Source organism: Peromyscus californicus, unplaced genomic scaffold, assembly GCF_007827085.1.
Source record: "Peromyscus californicus insignis strain IS unplaced genomic scaffold, ASM782708v3 Scaffold_20__1_contigs__length_68692818, whole genome shotgun sequence".
NCBI lineage: Eukaryota > Metazoa > Chordata > Mammalia > Rodentia > Cricetidae > Peromyscus > Peromyscus californicus.
The window spans coordinates 61,595,162-61,614,365 of record NW_026294503.1 but is presented as its reverse complement, the minus strand read 5'-3'; the positions used below and the strand labels follow the sequence as shown (position 1 = coordinate 61,614,365).

The window sequence follows — 19,204 nt, the reverse complement described above, 5'->3', positions numbered from 1 at the left end:
TGGAGAAACCCCACAAACAAGGACCCCCTTGCAACTAAAGGTTTGTTGAGGGTCATAGATGACAAGAAAGTTTTCCCTCTTGAGACTTGGGGAGCCATGACATGCCCATGGGGAGAAGTTGCATCTACACAAAGGACCATAGCCTCACTCACAGCTCAGACCCATAACCACAGAAGCAGTAGAGCCTGGTACATGCATGAATATAAACCTTTTGGAGTAGTAATGCCCACTGGTGAGCATGTAGGAGACATGTGCATCATGGTGAGTGACATGGGCAATGTGTTCATAAAATCAGTGCACACACTCAGCTTAAGACTGTGCCAGGGCCTCATCAGCAGGGGCCCAGAATGGGAAAGCCACTGAGCACAAATCCTGGTGACTAATGTCTACCTGTCTGACTTTGACTTCAAGAAGAACATGGATCTGAGTCCAGCTTGCCTGGAGTTCTGGCAGGTATGTTCTCCACTCTGGAAGAACAGCCATGATGAACTTGGCCTTCTAGGCGAGCGCTCAGGCTAATCAGAAACCCACTGTTCCAGTCTGGCCTCACAGTCCTCATCATGAGGGGAAAAGATCGACGCAAGAGAGAAAAAAGTTGAAATCACCGACACTGACGCATGAAATCAATCTCTGGGGATGCCAGTTAGTTTATTCTTACCTATCTGCATTTTTAAATTTGCAAAAATAAAGTATTTGCACAAATACAACCAAGCCAGTAAGTTGTAGAGTGACCCAGGATCATTTGCTAACCACACACAGCCTTTTAAATGTCAACTAAGCAAGCATGGCCTTCTCCATGTCTTTCTTGACTGGAGCCTGCTCTGGACAGTGGGACCATCTACCAGTGTGTGGAATGGCACAGATTTTCAAATATCTCCCAGAGGTTCAGCGCCATACTGCTTGGGTAAGGGCCTGTGAAGATTCACATTTGCTAGATGATGCCTTCCATCTCTAGAACCTGCTCTACAAGTTTAATCAACATGGCCTGTTTTCTTTGGAGATCATCATCCTGCAGAAAGGACAAAAACCTGTAGCTCCATTCCACACTCATCTACACATTCCTTCAGAAAGGACAAAAGCCTATGGTTCCATTCCATACTCATCTACACATTCCTTCAATCTTCTCTATGTCCTTCTCTGCTCTCATACAGTTTTGCAGTTTCTGCCAGAAATGAGTGGTTACCCTTGACTCAACAATGTGGCTTACTGTGTGCTAGGGAAAGTTAGATTTAAAAGATGAAATTTTAGGATTACCCTGTACATAGAGATACTTTAACATGGAATCATGGGATACAATGACAATTGTCTAAGAGGGAAGATTTCAGCCCCAACATTAAAAAATTGAGAGAGTGCAAATAAATAAATTAATGATGCACCTTAGGGGTTTGGAAAAACAAAAACAAGCCAAACTCAAAGTCAGCAAACAAAAAGAAATAAGAACAGGGAAGAAATTAGTAAAGTGGAAATAAGAAAAACAGTACAAAAAGTCAGTGAAACAGAGTTGGATCTTTGCAAATATATATATATATATATATATATATATATATATATATATTTGAAATATATATATTAAAACACACACACAGACACTTAACCAAACTAACCAAAAGAAAAAAGACTCAAATTAATAAAACTAGAGGTGGAAAAGAGTCATTTCAATTGATAACAGTAAAATTCAGAAAATCATCGTAAAAACAGAAAATCCATTACACTGGAAAATCTAGAAGAAATGGATAAATCTCTAGATGCATGTGGTCTACCAAAATTAAGCTGAGATGAGGTGAATATTTAGGCAGATCTATAATAAATAGTGAGATTGATTTGGTAATGAAAATATTCTCCAGATCAAGAAATGCTCAATCCCAGATGGATTCACTGGTGAATTCTACCAGACTTCCAAAAAAGAATACCAATGCTTCCCAAACTAGCTCACTAAAAAGGAAAGAAAGGGATACTACTAAATTCTTTCACAAAACCAGCATTATGGTTAGATCAAAACCAAATAAGGATAAAACAAGAAAATAATGGACCAGTGTCCCTTGATGAATGTAGATGCAAAAATTTCCAACAAAATATTGACCAACCAAATTTAAGAAAATATAAAAAAAAAATTCATCACAATCCAATGGGCTTCATTCCAGGGATGCAAAGATAGCTCAACATAAAAGAAATCAATAAACATACACATAAATGTGCTTAAGGATAGAAATTACGTGGTCATCTCCACAGAAGCAGGACAATTTCCAACATCCTTTGAGGATAAAAATCCTGAAGGAACTCGGGACAGAAGAAACATCATTAGAATAAAGTCAATATACTACACACCTATAGCTAGCATTATACTTAATGAGGGTAAAATGCAGTGTTTCCCCTGAACCTGGGACTCAGGCAAGGGTGCCCACTTTCTCCACTGTCACTCACTACAGCCCTCAAAGGCTCAGCTTGAGCAGGAAGACAAGAGTAACAAGTCAAAGGGTACAAATGGGAAAGGAAGGCATCAAAGCATCCTCGTTTGCATACTATATGATTCCATACATAAAGACCCTGAAGTCTCCATTAAAAAAAACCATTAGTGTTAATTATCTATTAAATAATCATTTTATAAGCAATTATTTAAAGGTCATGTAACACATTTAATTTCCTATGTTTCTGAGTGCAGAAACTACATGTCTGAACTTTAGGCATCATACAAAAGTTTACAGAGTTCAAGGTGTGTTAGTGTACATGCCACATGGCCAGTCTGTGCTCCCTTTCATACAAAATGTCATAATCATCAATGAAACTCTGACATTTCTGCTATTTTTAACTCATAGCATTTACAGGGGAGACCTGCCAGTTGGACGGTCCTGCTGTGTGGAGCCCACCCTGGTCTAGCTCGGTCTTCCTTGAAGAAATGAGCAGTTTCTTACTGGGCATGAGATGTACTGGGACTTCAGCAAACAGGCATGTATGTGGTCTGCAGTACTCGGGACTGCAAAACGTCTAACAACAGTGTTGTAGGCCTGCTGACCTCCTTTATGCTTCAGAAGTGGGTGAATTAATAAATAAGAGATTTCTGTGTGACGATGAAAATTGGCACTGGCTCCTTTACACTAATGCAGTTATGGTCCTGTTGTAATATGTAAGCCTTAGAAGACACAAAGCAGGAGTGTTTTAGCAAGTTAGTGTCCTCCAAACTCAACTGTCAATTATACTATCGGAGACAGTACAAAACACAAGGCTGTTATAGGGAGAGTGAAGGGACCCCCCCCCCCCTTTGAAGTCCAGATGAAGCCTCTCACCAGCTGAAGATGGAACACTTCTAGTATAATTCACATTTGCTGTGAATGTTGCCGACATGGGGATATTTGTTTACTCATACAATATTTTTTATCATTTCTTTTGAGAATTTCATAGAACATGTTTTCATCTTATTCCACCTCCACTCTGCCCTGTAACTCTTCCCAGAGCATCCCCACCTTCCCACCTTCTCTCTCTCTCTCTCTCTTAAAATGACCAACTGAGACCAGTCTGTGCTGCTACTCACGGGTGGTGGTGGGGGTCATCTACTAGGCTAGGACTGACCTTCTGGAATCTACACCTTTAACACAAACTGACTCTCTTTCCACCAGAAGTTATTACCATCAATAGCTCCTTCATCAGGAGAGAAGGCTCATGAGCCCCTCCACACTCCATGCTTGAATATGGACTGGCTTGATCCTGTGCAAGTCTTGTGTGGGCAACCACAGCTGCTGTTAATCCATGAGAACAGAACTCCGGTCATGTCTAGGAGACATTATTTCACTCCAGTCCTCCCCAACCTCCCCTCTTCCAAATGGTCCCTGAGTCTTGAGTGTGACGGTGATTACAGAGGTCCCACTTGTGCCTGAGCACTCTAGTGATGCTTATTCTCTGCACTTTGACCAGTTTTGAGTTTCTGCATTAACCGCCATCCACTACATAGTGATGTATTTCGGATAAGGTCTGAGAGCTCCACCAATCTATGGGTATAGAAATATGAATTTAGAAGGTAGTCTTATACTATGTCTGTAGCTGGAGTTTTCTCCAGTCCTGTCCAGCCCCATGGACCCCACAACCGCTTATAAAATAATCACTCAGAAGCTCATATTAATTAAACTGCTCGGCCATTAGCTCAGGCCTACCACTGTCTAGCTCTTACACTTAAACTCAGCCCATTTCTATTCATCTATACCTTGCCACATGGCTTGTGGCTTACTGGTAACTTACATCTTGCTACTCACCAAGGTGGCTGGCAACATCCCCTGTCTCAGCCTTCTTCTACCCAGCATTCTCCTCTCTCCTTGTCCCATCTACACTATTCTTCCTGCCTGGTTACTGGCCAATCAGCGTTTTTATTTATCAATCAATCATAGCAACATATATTTACAGCATACAGGACATCCCACATCATATGTCCATTTAACAGAACAACAGTGAACTCCCTGACCATGTGTTCTTGGCCTGGTGTCTTTATAGCTGTTGCTGCCTTTTAAGCAATGGCTGCCCTAATCATCAACTGTAACTCCGCTGCTACCAGCAGCGGTTCGGGCCCAAGGCATGCAACCTGGGGGGATTCTGTTCCCTCAAGCACCGACTCTTTCAAAGCTAAGAAGGGAACTTATCTAAATCTCCGTCCCTCTAAAGAACTCAAGATTCAAAAGTTGAGGTGGAATTCTGCTCCTCAGAGAGGCTCAATAGGAAGTTGCTCACCTCCTCTCCTAGCTCGCATCTCCCAAAAAGCCGTGCATCCGTCTCCCAGCCCTCACTTAAAAGTCCTTCTCTATCTGGTTCCTCCCTACCACTTCCTGTCAGCTAGTTGCTGACTCAGCCTCCTGACGGCAGGTGAATTTTATTTAATCAAACAAATGTAACACATCTTTGCATCGTTAAACAAATGGTCCAGATCATAGACAAAAGTAACACACCTTAAAATAATATTCTACCACACTGGCCAAATTTACAGCTTTGAACATGAGTTTCTTTTTGTGGATTGGAGCTTAAATCCAATCAGAAAGCAGTTGGTTACCCTGTAATATTTATGCTAGTGTTGTACCCATGGGCACATCTTTCCACAGTCATACTGTAGTTCAAAGCATCCACAGCCAGGTTAAACTGTTGATGATAATGTTCATGTTAAGAGTGTTAAAGTAACAAAATATCAGGCTTATGGCCTATGTGTATAGGACCTCAGGGACAGCTACACTAGTCTCCTAGATGATTTCTCCTAGAGAAATCTCACAATTAAGAATAATTCTGTTTACAGAAAATATGCTAAATTCCTGCATCTCTATGACCTAGAGTTCTAGTATATCAACTACAATCCCATCAGCTATACCTCAGGACCCAACCTGTAACTACATTGAAATTCTTTAGCATCTCTTTGAAGACAGTAACTTAAATATCTATGTATAACTATTACTCTTGACTTTCCTTACTTTCTTCCCAAGTGCCTCTTTCCCTTAGCCCTGATGTCTAAAATATATATTAAAATCTCTTTTAATAAACTCTAACTATACCTCATACTAAAAAAAATACTCAATACATTTAGTTATAATTGTTTACTAGGCAGCATATGAAAGATCATATGTACATACATGAAAATACATATAAAATAAGTGAAGGAGAATAAGCTTGGCCTTTTGTTGATAGATGACAGAGGATAGATAGGTAGGTAGATAGATAGATAGATAGATAGATAGATAGATAGATAGATGAATATTCAAATCAGCTTCTTCTCACCCTATAAACCCTAAAGACAGAATTCTTGTCCAATAAGACATTGAGTGCTTCCATGTAGTATCTCTCTTTCTTTTCCCAGCTCTCTGCCTGGGACAGAAGGTAACTGCCCCTTCTGATATGTGTTTCCTTATTCTTTCTTTGATCGCAACATTCTTTGAAGATTCAAAGATCAGATCCACACGGATGCAAAAGTAAACACAAAGGTCTCTTAGGTAATTTATAAAACACTGTTCTAAAATCCAACAAAATCAGTGTGCTAAAAAGGAGTGCATAATCCCCTAAAATTAAGCATTCCCAAAATTCTTCAATAGTACCAGAATAAACTGTTCTCTGGCATTTTCTACACAGGCCTAACTAGTACAAACTACCACCATGGGTTAAAACAACCATTCATTTTAAAAAATATTGACTGAGTAATTATGCCAGGTACTGTTATACAACAGGGAACAGAACCAACCAAAATTCCTACATTTATGAAATTAACGTTGGTAATATGATATCAGTGGGTCAGCTGTGTGCTCAGATTGGCCTTCACATCACCATGGGGAACTGGAGACGGGTGCATGCTGCTCAGACACAGAGGGGGAGGGGAGGGGAGCCTCCCGTATAGGAAGTGGTTCATGGCAATGCAACTGTGAGTTGAAAGTTCAGACAATCAGTTCAAAATCCTGAAGGTGCTTTCTTCATGCAGATGCACTTGATGAGTCAACTTTTATTTGATAAGAAAAAAATGATAATCTTATAGAAATTGAGAGGAACCCAGAAAAATGGTAGATGCCGTATAATCCTAACAGATGGCTGCTTTTAAAATTGCTTATTTGCTTACTTCAAGAAGATGCTGTAATTTACTAACATTTAGAGCAAAATGGTTCTTTGTGGCTCTTGAAATGTTACTATAACCCTATGATTTAAACTCACATTGGCAGCTCCAGGTTAATATTGGTCAAAGTATTAAAATTACACAAAATTGTATTTCACACAGCCAAGTAGTTAAGTGACGTCCAAATGCACTGGACTGATGACCAGTCTCAGCCCACAACCGATCTGCAGCCTGCCTGGCACAAAGCGTCCTTGGTTTGGTTTCCAGTCTCGCTGGTTCCCAAGGCTACTTTTAAATTCCTTTATTCATGTAGCTAAAAGAGCAGTCGAGATGGTGTTCTTCGGTGGGAGGGGAGGGTGTGAGTTTTGTTTTGACAAACCCAGAACATCACTTCCAAAGTTTTCTCTTTTTAATCAGGAGGTACAGACAAGAACTCTCACAACACAGGCCAGTGACAGAGCTGACCGCTGTGTTTTCCCATCTTTCTTAGGACCATGCCTGAATGATGGCAATGAAACCTGTTAGCAGCAAGTTCTGGAAGTGAGGCATTTGGCTTCTACAACGTGCCCAGTTTGCCTCTGTTGAGTTTTCTGCTTTTCCAGTATCATGGGAACCTGCTACTTTCTGAGAAACTAAAGTTATATAATGGACGAGCTACACAGGAGACAAAGAGGTAGAGACTGAACAGAGAGCAGCTGTTCACTTCCACTGAACAGGGAACAGCATAGTCCAGCGCTGGTACACACTGACGCCCTGACATGCCCCTTCCCTCGCTGCACACACAGTCCATCTGCAGAGACGGCTTCACCAAAGTCTGCAATCAAAGGAAGCACTAACTGCGAGACTCTGTAGCCTCTGAGGTCCTGGTCAAGATGATTTCACTCTGCATATAGTTTTCCCTGAGATTTTTCTCCACAAGATAACAAGGGGAGCCATCAGAGACCACAGAGACACAGCTAAACCTAAAGTCCTGGTAATAAACGTCATCTGTAAAACCCCAGCCTGCCAGCTAATAAGACGAGAACTAGAGTATCTTTCAGAAGAAGGTTCTAGTAACCCAAAGAATCTAGCCTTTGGAGGAGTGGAAGATTGATCTTTAACCCACCTACCCCCCCCCCCCCACACACACAAACAGAGAGAGAGAGAGAGAGAGAGAGAGAGAGAGAGAGAGAGAGAGAGAGAGAGAGAGAGCTAAAGTTAACTGAGTTTGACCACAGTTCCTCATAGATTCAGTTATAGCAATCAAATACTCAGTGATCAAAGCCCCTCTTGAAGAGGTTTCTTCTCACGGAGGACTGATCCAAAAGGAGCTGAAAAGAGTCACCATTCCATTAGAAACCGGAGCAGGTAGGGTTGCGGCACAGAGCTATGTGAGGTCTGTGTGTAGCAGCAGATGGAGGGTCTTTCTGAAGTCACGAGCGCATTGGGACAGTGATATTCAAAAGGCAACACCACCCTGAAGCTTTGTCAACTGTGACAAAGTCACTGAAATGCTTAAAACTCGAACGGGAGGGAGAGGGCCGGTGGCACACCCACAGGACCAGTGAGTCTTGCCATGACCCCCGGCATGTTCCTGTGTCGGACGGCCAGTGACATTGGACGCCGTCCAGGAAAGCGACCTCTCCACTTCAGTTGAGGCGAGCACTCTCATAAAGAGGGGGTTCTCTAAAGTCAGCTTGAGAATCCTTAGTCATACAAACCATGTACTACAGTTATTTGCTACACATAAAACATACTCCCGACAGCTAGCAATTCTCAAAATGATGTCACCAAATCCTCAGACGGGACCAAACCTCTGACAGAGCCTCCTCATTTCACCAGGCAGAATAAGAGGCTCTTGGAATGCCAGCAGCTGTGACCAAAATAGGAAACTATTTCATCTAAAATTAGTGAGCTTGTGCAAGAGGCCTCTTGGTTCTGCTGAAAGGCAGGGGGTCCCGGCTGTTCTGCACTTCCACAGACAGGACACTGACTTTGTCCCTGCAGTGAGTCTGCTATGATTGATGATTGACTCAGAGTTTTGCTTTGGTATATATATATATATATAAACATCACAACTGACATGGAGTTTCAGATGTCACAATTCGAACAGACGAAAGTATGAGCAATGCCTCCCCTCCTTCCCTGGTGAACTCAATAGAAAACACAGTGGTGTGGACACCAGCACTGAAAATGCTGAATGGTTAAAGAGCAATTGTCCACTTCCCACTGAACAGGGAACAGCATATATATATATATTATATGCATATATACATAGTGAGGCTAAAAATAGGTCCCACAAATCCATGTGATCTATTAGATGAAATCTAATAATCAAGAGAGAGAGAGAGACAGAGACAGAGAGTGCCTAACCTTGATACATGTATAAAGCATATCGCAGTAGCAAGTGATCTACAAAACTATTTCACACCCTTTAGTATGCTTCTTAGCCGGGGTAACTTTGCACCCCAGGACACTGAGCAAAGTCTGGGGACATTCTGAGTTTCCCTAGGGAAGGAGGTGAAACTCCTACCCACAGAGCACGGGATGAATCCACAACAAAGAATTACCTGTCCCTAAATGTTAACGGAACTAAGGGTGGGAACTGTACCAGAGCAAAGTTTAATGTGAGTCACATCCTTCATTCCAAAATGTCTAGCAGCCCTGTAATCAGAAAGGAAACGGGAACTGGAAGGTAATTAAATAACAAATGTTTTATTTAGCCTAACATACCCCAAGTTTTACGTTTCAACACTGCATCGATATTTTCAAATGGCTGGTAAGTTTCACACATTTTTGTTTGCCCGATGTGGACCTGGTATACACAGGGCAGATCATTTCAGATTTGCTATATTTCCGATACTAAACAGTCACACTTAGGTGGTAGCTACCATTCTGAAAAGTGGCATCCTAGAATTTTGTAATGTATATAGTTCACTTTGTTGATGAAGAGTTCTCTCTCCCATTTATAAGACATAAGAGGATGGATTGTGCCAGCCTTGAAATGCGGCTTTCTGTTTTAAAACAACGCCATGACAGGTACACTCCTGATGAAGCCTTCAAACAGAGCTCAGAAAGAACACGTGGGCAAGCAGAGCTGTCTGCCACAGGCTGATGATGGACGTCAACCTCCTGAGCTGACCGGTAAATGAAAGATGATAGGACGAGACCAAAGAGCCATTTGGAAAGCTTAGGTCTCCGAACACTGACATTCACTGACCACTACCTCTCAGATCTTTGAAACGCACTACAACTGGTTACCTAACAGAACAACTTTTGAGTTTCGAGTAAGTTTTGTCGGGTGCAGGGTCAATCCGCCAGCTGTGTCTGCTCGGCCTGCACCACGCACAGACCATTGTATTTTTGCAATAAAGGAGGATTAAAACAGCTCTTGTGAGTTGCTTACAATCTTCTTGGGAATAAATAAATGATAACATACGAAAGTGATTTTAGGACATTCACAAAGCAACGTTTTACTGAGTGTTTCTATAAACATGACTCCATCCTCCGGGGCGTTTTTTAAGGAATATGGTTCACTTTGTTGATGTAGAAATAGCTGAATATCATGGAAACGTATTAAAATTTACTGGCCCCATGTCAGCCAACTAAGGCAGTTTCAAACAGTCGAGTGTGGTTTTATTTGGCACACACAAGGGTAGTTAGTTAAATGGTTTACTCTTTAAAATAAGTCCGCATGTGTTATCTTTTCAGAAGAGGAGAAATTTCATGGCTAGATTTCACGAAAATATCTATGCCACCACAAAAATGTCACAAAATAGAAAATGCACATTCTTTCTCACCTCTCCTCTGGAATTAGAGTCAGAGGAGCACACAGCAGCTCTTCTGTGGGGCGGTGGGTGGGAGCACACAGGGCTGTGAGGGCTGAGGGACTCAAACCACAGGCTAGAGTCTGGGCCCTCTTTTGTCCTCTGTGCGTTTGTGCCAAATATAACCTGGAAAAGGGGCAAACAACCCGCATTTGTATATATTTATCTGGTATTTTCGTAAACAAGACAAGCGTCTGAGCGTCATTCTGAGAACTCTCAACCAAGTACAGAAATAGTTGTGAATGTGGACACAGCACACATGCACTGATTTAGTCTGTGGAAACGTTACTTCAAGCATGCAGCTAGGCAAAGAGAGCTGGAAATGTTAGAGCTGTGCCTGAGGTGGCCAGGCCTAGTTCTGCTGGATCACATTTTAATTCAGTTTTTCTCACAAGCTGGTCTCTAAAAGAAAATTGTTTGCTGTAAGTAATCAAAATAAAGAGTTCTGTGTAAGACATGAGAGAACAGATTGCCCCAGCCTTTACAAAGGTCTCTTTGTTTTGAAGTGACGTCATGGAAGGACCATACCCAACGAAAGCTTCAAATGTAGCGCATGAAAAACATGGAGACTAGTAGAGCGGAATGGTCAAAAGTTGATGACTCTCCGGAGGGTTTAAAAATCTTTACAATTCAACAATGAGAGACTAGTGTCCTGACTGAAAAGGACAGAGGACTTGAAAATATTGCTTTAAGCAAGATACGCAGCTGTCTGATGAACACATGGAAATAGGCGCAGCATTGCTAACCACCTGGGGAGATTACACTGCCTGCAGATGGGGCCATCCCTGGGCTGGTGGTCCTGGGTTCTATAAGAAAGCAGGCTGAGCAAGTCATGCGGAGCAAGCCAGTAAACAGCACCCCTCCGTGGCCTCTGCATCAGCTCCTGCCTCCAGATTCCAGACCTGTTTGAATTCCTGTCCTGGCTTCCTTCAGTGATTAACTATGATCTGGAAATGTCAGCCAAATAAACCCTTTCCCCGCCAGCTTACTTTTGGTCAGAGTGTTTCCTTGCAGCAATAGAAACCCTAAGACACAGTGTGAGGCCTGAACTTGTAAACTGGACACACCGGGGAAGAAAGAACCTCAACTGAAGAATGGCCTCCATCAGCTTGGCCTGTGGGCATGTCTGTGGGGGCATTTTCCTGATTGCTAGTTGATGGAGGAGGGCCTAGCCCACTGTGGGCAACAGCGTCCCTCTGCAGGTGAGACTGGGCTGGATCAGAAAAACAAGCATGAGCCTGGGTGTAAGCCAGTAAGCAGTGCTCCTCCACCGTGTCTGCTTCAGTTCCTGCCTACCTTGAGTTCCTGCCCTGAATTCACTCAGTGATGGACTATGACCTGGAACAGTAAGCCAAGCAAACCCTGTCCTCCCCCAAGTTGCTTCTGGTCATGGTGTTGATCATAGCAGCAGAAAGCAGACTCAGGTGAGTACATGCAAGCCCATTCCCTGTGTTCTGTCTGTTCTTGTTATGATCCTGTCCTTACTTCCAGAGAAACCAACAAGCCAGACAGGAAGCCTGGTTGGCTTGGTTGGCGTTCCTAAGTGCCAGCTCCCAGATCAGTACCATCTCTTCTTGATGTCACACAGACACTTCACACACAGGTTTCACAACCCAGTTGTTGTCTTCTGCCATGTCGGCTTTTCCTCTTCTAGTCCCTATGCAGATAGGGCTACCACAGTCCTCTTGGTCACCCAGTCCCATAGCCTGCTGGATTTCTCCCCTATTCAGCAAGGACATGAACATTAGATCATGGTCCTAGTTAAGAATATTGAATTGGGGGGCGGTGGTGGCACACGCCTTTAATCCCAGCACTCAGGAGGCAGAGGCAGGCCAATCTCTGTGAGTTCGAGGCCAGCTGGTCTACCGAGCGAGTTCCAGGACAGGCACCAAAACTACACAGAGAAACCCTGTCTCAAAAAAAAACAAAAAATAACAAAAAACAAACAAACAAAGAAAACCACTTTGGGCAGTTGGTGGTGCACACCTTTAGATCTCTGTGAGTTCGAGGCCAGCCTGGTCTACAGAGTGAGTTCCAGGATAGCCAGGACTATTTCACAGAGAAACTTTGTCTTGAAAAACCAAAAAGAACATTGAGTTGGGGGCCAGTAAGATGGCTCAGCAGGTAAAGGCATTTGCCAAGAAGCCTGATGACATGATTTCCATTCATAAGACCCATATGGTAGAAGAGGCCCGGCTTCCACAAGTTGTCCTCACACGTGTATACACATACACAGAAAACAAACATTAACAAACAATTTTTTAACATCATCAACAACAATGAAAGAATGCTGAATTGGAAAAGCTGATGTTTTAATGCAGTTATCATCCCAATTCTAATAGGATTTTCTAGGTAAATTAATGAGCTGTTTCTAATATGTTTGAAAGTATAAAATGGATACATTTTGAACAAATTGTAGAGAATTGTCTTGCTCCTCTGTTTATTTATTTCACTACAAATTAGAATATGACATCTGACATGGATCCCCAAATCGGCAGACTGAAATAGGAACACAGCGAGGTAGATGGGCAAATCCTTTATGTCAGTATTGGCCCTTGTCTTGGCGACAAGGCCAGTTATTATTTATTCCCTTTCAAATATAGCTGAGTTATTTCCTAGGTACTTGAAAATGTTCAAGAATGTATTGAGAAGCTGATCACGGTGGCACACACCTGTAATCCCAGCATTTTAGAGGCTGAAGCAGGAGGATCATTGATTATAGGCCAGCTTGGGCTACAAAGTAAGACTCTATCTCAAAAAAAAAAAAATTAGAATTCTTGTCTTTTTGTCCAATCAGTGTTGTTTTTCATGTGTGAACTCCCTATTGGCCCAAACTATAAAAGGTACACTACATACATTTTTATTTCATTTATGTTTTATTTTTAACTCTTTTTTTTTTTTTAATTAAGTAAACCTTTATGTCAAAACATATACTTGTCAGCAAACCCAGGCAGGCTTTGAAGTGCCTTACTCTTACACTTACCGGTTCAGTTCAGCCAGTAAGTATTTCTTGAATAAATGATTTTTAAGCTGTTAAACAACTGTGCCACAGAGAGAAGGTTCCAGAAGGGCAGGCACCAGGGTCATGCTACAGGCTTCCCTTTGCCCTGCTTTCTACACCATTTTTCACCAGTGATTCGGTGAGTCTGTTTACATCACAATTGCTATTTTGTGGATGGCGACAGCCTGGGAGGAATAAATAGATGAACTTGCAGGCACAAGAATGAATGCTCCCACAGTCTGACAGCTGAAGGGAGGGAGGAGGAGGAGGAGGAGAAAGAAAGGAAGGAGGGGGAGGAAGGGGAGGAGGAGCAGAAGCAGCAGCAGTGGCTGAGTTTCGGAAGGTGAATTTTCATACAGGCTAACATGAAAAGCATGAATCCACCCCATCCCCCATCCCTCCTCCATACACAGCTGACAGAGGCAGACTTTTGAGAACAGACTTCAGAAACAGCACAGGGTGGCCATCTCCAAACTCTAATTTGGGGAGACTTTTATACGTAGAGTATTCTCCACATATCTTGAAAATGACAAAGTTATGCCATTCCAAACTGAATAACAATCTTCAGGGCTCCATGGGCTCCGCTTCGCCTGGATTAAAATTGCCCCCATGTGGCCGCCCTCTCTGAATTTCCATGGAATCGGCTGGGCTGTGTCCTCTTCTTCTTGAGCAAAAATACAATCATGTGCCACTGAACAGCGAGCTCTGTGAATCATGAGAAAATGAAATTTACAGAAGCATGTAAGGACTCGACCAGAGGTAGAACCAGCCAGGCGCTTGGCAGCCAACCTTCCCCATGACTAGGAGACTGGCATGGCTGTGGCTAAATGTAGGTGAGTAGTCAGAGCACTTGTTCTGTGTGCACACTCAAAAGAGTCTTCTAGAAGGTTCTCAAATATCGAGACATACTAAATAGGAATTGTCCCCACACGTAAGTTCTCCATGAGCACCTTTTCCAACCCTGTGTCAGCACAGGGCATGATGGTTAGAAATAGGGCAGAAGGCGTCCCAGCGAGAGGAGCCAGACAGATGCCCTTCGCACAGCTTGGAACAAGTCTGCCTCCCTCACCTTTCTGTCTCAGTCTCTCTCTCCCTTTCTGTGCGTGTTTCACTCTATCAACACCAGGACACCTACAGAAGTAATGTCAACAAATTAAACCCCAGACTCCTTTGAAAACAAGTTCAAGCAACCAATCACTGGTAAGGTTTTTACAATATACCATGGCCATTATTCATAAGTGATGACAAGCCCAAAAATGTGGCCTCTTTAAACACGTAGGTACCAGTCTACAAACCTCACACGACTATACTACTTCCTATAAAGATGTCCACACACAAACAAATCCCCTTCTGGTCCATGGAGGATGCTAGAGGGAGGCACCCCTCAATTAGGCTTTGGTAAATTAAATGCAAATACACAACAAGGTTTCGAAACGAGTGCCACGGATTTCGGGGATCCGTTTGGCATACTAGACATACTAATTGACTAGCTTCAACTTGATTTTTAGAAATCAAAGCAAAGGCTGACTGACTGGTATGTTCATATCATAAAATGCCAACGGCACCGCATGCCACAGGTAATTAACGTTAGGATGGGAAGCAGAGCTAGGGAGCAAAATTTTCCACCTGACTTTCTCCCTTAATGAAGAAGCACACGTCCAAGCCGCTTACATACAGCTCAGCATCCGCTGCCGTCTACTTCCTCCTTGACTCAGCCATCCTTCCGTGGGCTGCCTGACCAAAGCCTCCAACAAGCTGCCTGCCATTTGGGATCGACTAGACCAGGAGACCTGGCGGGAAGAGACGGTGTGCTCCACGGGGATCCTCAGCCCTGTCCCTCTACTTGGTCATCTTAAGCTTTTCCTGTTCCTGCCAACCCCGTTCCACCCTGGGAAAGAAGCCTTTCCCATAACTTTCGATCCAAAACCAAAAGGAAGTCCTTAGAGAATGAGTACTTATGGTGCCCATCAGAAACACCTTGGTTCAATATTAAACATACTTGCTCTTAAGATTCCTTCAGGCACTCGATGCCCAGGAATCTCACTCACTGCCTTTCCTTTGTGGGGCCCAGTATGGCCTTCTCCCAGCTCTTGGCCTCCAGTGAGTCCTCGGATGGCCTAGTGCAGTCAGATCAGCACAGCACTCAGAAGAACAATGTACATCTTCGGTCAACAAGATTCACCTCTCCTGGGACCCCGTTACAGTTGGTTCGGGTCATGTCCCTCTTTTGAATGGGAGCCGTTTTTGTCAATGCAGTTTGGGGGCAGGATTTGCGAATATAGGGAAATGGTTCCTGATCCCTCTGCATGGCCATTACTTGTTTAGAATGCAAAATTCAGATGTCCCAATACTCAATGCTTATTAAGCCAAGCAGCTCTTCCTGTGGCTGTGGCTGTTCAGTACTGAGAGGACCACTGTATAAACAGCCGTGGGATCCCAACTGCTCCTAAGTAATTCTGACCTGTCCTTCTGCATGTCGAGCCAGGCTGGCACCGCTATCTGGAGCTATCTGAAATGCTATGGAGCATGTCAGCAAGTCAGCAGTCACCCGAACGTGAGCGAGTTGTTGAGAACAAGAGCATTTTATGCCAACTTCCAAGCGAGCGGTTAGCAAATGAGCGCGAGCCCAACTGCTTCTCCTCCAGCTTGCTGGCTTTCTACCGAGGTTCCGAGCATTGACTTGTTTATAGATTTTGTGTTGACAAGCTGATTTTATACTTTGTAGCCATGTAGTAAATTCTGCCTCTAGAGGAGAGGAGAGGCTCTTCATTCTGAACATTGCTTATCTTACAGATACTGGTATCTGAGTCCCAAATATGAAATGAATTTACAATGTGTTTTTGAGATGCACTGTTAGTCTGTTAGTTGGTTTGGGGCAAGATCACTTTAAAAAAAAAAAAAAAAAAAGGAAGGAAGGAAGAAGTATTTTGCTAAAGAGGAAAATCGTTCCCAGGATCACTTCTTTTCCCCACATTTCCTGACAAATGCCAGGAAGATTCTGGCAGGCTAAACCCAGGTTTCTGTCAAAGGGCGTCTCTTCCTCACCAAACTGCTCAGTCCTGGATTAGAGATGCCCCGGAGTACACGATGATTGTGAGGATCCAGTCCATCAGCCTCTGAGTCACCAATCATCTATATCCACCATCTGTAATTAGAGTATAATGGAAGATATTAGCTTAAGAGAGAAGCTATGACCCGCCCACAAAGGGATATACATTGTAGTAAATATAAGATGCGCTAAAGTCAGAAACACAGGAATCCACTGTGGCATTTCAGATAGAAAACAGATGCTAAAATTTTATTACTTGGACTATTGGGTTTATGCCTACTAAATTAATTACCCTAAATTGTGTGTTTTTATTCCTAGGAAATCGGGCTTTTGAATAGAAAATATGTGTATACATCTTAATATTAATTAAAATGTTCTTTTTTTTCTTAGTTACTTTAATTCAGAATTGTGTCTGTTTTCAATTTCCTTTAATGGTTGATATACTTCTATTTAATTAAATCAAATATGTTATTAGCGGGATATAAATACAAGCACTTTTTATACAAGCAACCTGCCAGTGTGGTGCACGTAGCTAAACCTGAACCTCAAATACTTTGCAAATCAACTGGCTTACAGTTAGTATGCTGTATTTTTCCATCACAGACAAAAGCAGTTTTGGACTATCTTATAAATTCAGAGTCCAGGGAATTCCAATGAGAGGATGTCACTGACCTCGAGTACAAATAGTCACTGGCGGATTTTATAGTACGATACTGTGAAAGCTGCAAAGCGTTCATTCTCAGACTCTGTCGGGAAACCTGCTAAATCAACAAAAGGATGAGGTAGAGAGTGGGCTGAGAAAGCAGAACTCTACAGCGTGTCTCCTAAAACAGGAAGGGTGCTCCATAACTCCGGAGATTACAAGGGAGCCTGTCCACTTGACATTTGTCCAGCAAGGCAGCATCTCCCATGAATTACTGTCCCCTGTACCATTTAAGGGACCAAACACAAAGTTACCTTGTAGCTCACTAGCTTTTGTTCAATTTGTTATTGTTTGTGTGAGGGGTTGGGGGTTTCATTTTGTTTTGTTTTTTTTTTCCACGATTGTATCATTTAAGTCAACTAAATTTTTCCAAAGCATGAAGCTGCATTAAAAAAAAAATCAGAGTTCAGCTGGCTACTACATATACTGGAATGTGGACAAATGTTGACTCTTCAAAGGGGCTAGGCCATGGGAGAAAAAGATTGCTCAAACCACGCTATGTGTGTTTACACCCACGGCCTTCTGAAATCTCCTGATATTTGTCAGAAACACAGTTTCAATTAGAGAGAACAGAAGGAAATCAGCTTCAGTTTGCTAACTGACCCGAGGCATCTAATTTATGTACTTGTTCATTTGTTAAAACACGCAAGCGGAGAGCTATTGGAGGCCATATGCCATTCGTTATGAAAAGCACATTCCTTTAGTCTTTGTAACAAAAACCATATGGATTTCTGCAAGTTAATTAAATCATAAATGTGCTGTAATAGTTGGGGGGGGGGCTAAGGTCTACAGTAATTGGAAGAAACGTCAAGACTTCTTTTTAACTAGGGTTTGCTTGTTGTACCTCAGTTTCCCGACGTTTAAAGTAAAGATAATAACATGATTCCTAAATGTTATCAAAATGCCTTCCTACTTTGAGATAAAACAGCATTACCAACTGTAATCGGGTCAATATATAAATATTGAAAGAGTGAAAGCTTTTTCTTAATATTAACTGACTAGTTAATCAAAGCCATCTCTCTCTCCCATAGCTCTGTCCCACCTCTGCCAGAGTCAACTTTCCAGAACACTAATCAGATTGTTTAACTGTTGCTAAATGGTATTTACAAAGGAGCACTTCCCAGCCTGCTCCAGCCTCCTCTCCAGTGCAGAGATGTGCACACCAGGTCCCTGTGTATTCTCAAAGACTGCACTCTCCTGCCTACATGTCCTGGACCACCCCCATCTTCCCGGCAGATGGCCAGGCCTTTCTCAGGACCCCCATAGCCCTCTGCTCTGAGCTCTAGTAGCACTCGCTTGGTACCTTTTAATTACTTACACTGGGCAATAACTATGTAAACCCCTCCCTCAAATACAGGCTCCTGAAGAGAAAGGTCTGTGGCCTATAAAGTAGGCAGTGATCAGTAAATACTATTTATGACCCATCTTTAAAAGTCAGGAGTAACAATTCGCCCCCAGGGATCTCATTTTTAACTAGTTTCCACATCCCTGTCAACCAATCAAGTCTCTAGCTGTAATTTTTTTTTTTTTTTTTAGTAGCCGGAAAATGATCCCAAGAGACCTGTAATGTTCTTAACTATCAGAGAAACTTTTCCACTGTCCTATCCTTTTGATACAAAAAAAAAGAAAGAAAGAAAGAAAGAATTTTAGAAAGTTTTCCATCAAGAACTCAAGCTAGTCCTCTGGTTAAACCTCAGCTAACCGAAAAATTAAATAAATGAAAGTCTTCGTTCTTGGAGCATCACAGTCTTATGGAGCCTTGCAGAATGGAGGCAGCCTGCCCAGGAGACAACCAGGCCTCCACCTTGACCCACCAGCTGGGGTGAATGCCACAACAATTATTACTAAAAACGCCGCATATCAAAATCCCACCTGGAGATTTAGAACAGCACTCTATTGACATACTTTGATTTTGTTGTTGTTTGATTGAATGATCAATCGACTGGTTGATTTATACCTTATTGGAGACAGAAAAACCTCTCTCTGATTACAGGGAATTTAGATGTTGTGAAAAAAACAAATGTCTAAGGCATCCTCTTTCCGTGATGAAGCCATGTTCCCGTGAGCCAAGCACAGCAGGAAAGTG

General features: G+C 42.6%; 1 long non-coding RNA gene across 5 annotated transcripts in view; it reads right to left on the bottom strand.

The window, feature by feature from the left end:
* Window positions 1-19,204, bottom strand: part of LOC128117010 (uncharacterized) — a 166,227-nt gene that overhangs the window by 13,470 nt on the left and 133,553 nt on the right. For all 5 annotated transcript variants that reach the window (XR_008220669.1, XR_008220670.1, XR_008220671.1 and 2 more), the window contains exons 4-5: window positions 17,088-17,176; window positions 16,412-16,511 (exon numbers count right to left, since the gene is read on the bottom strand). This is a non-coding gene — a long non-coding RNA (uncharacterized LOC128117010). The remainder of the gene's footprint in view (window positions 1-16,411; window positions 16,512-17,087; window positions 17,177-19,204) is intronic.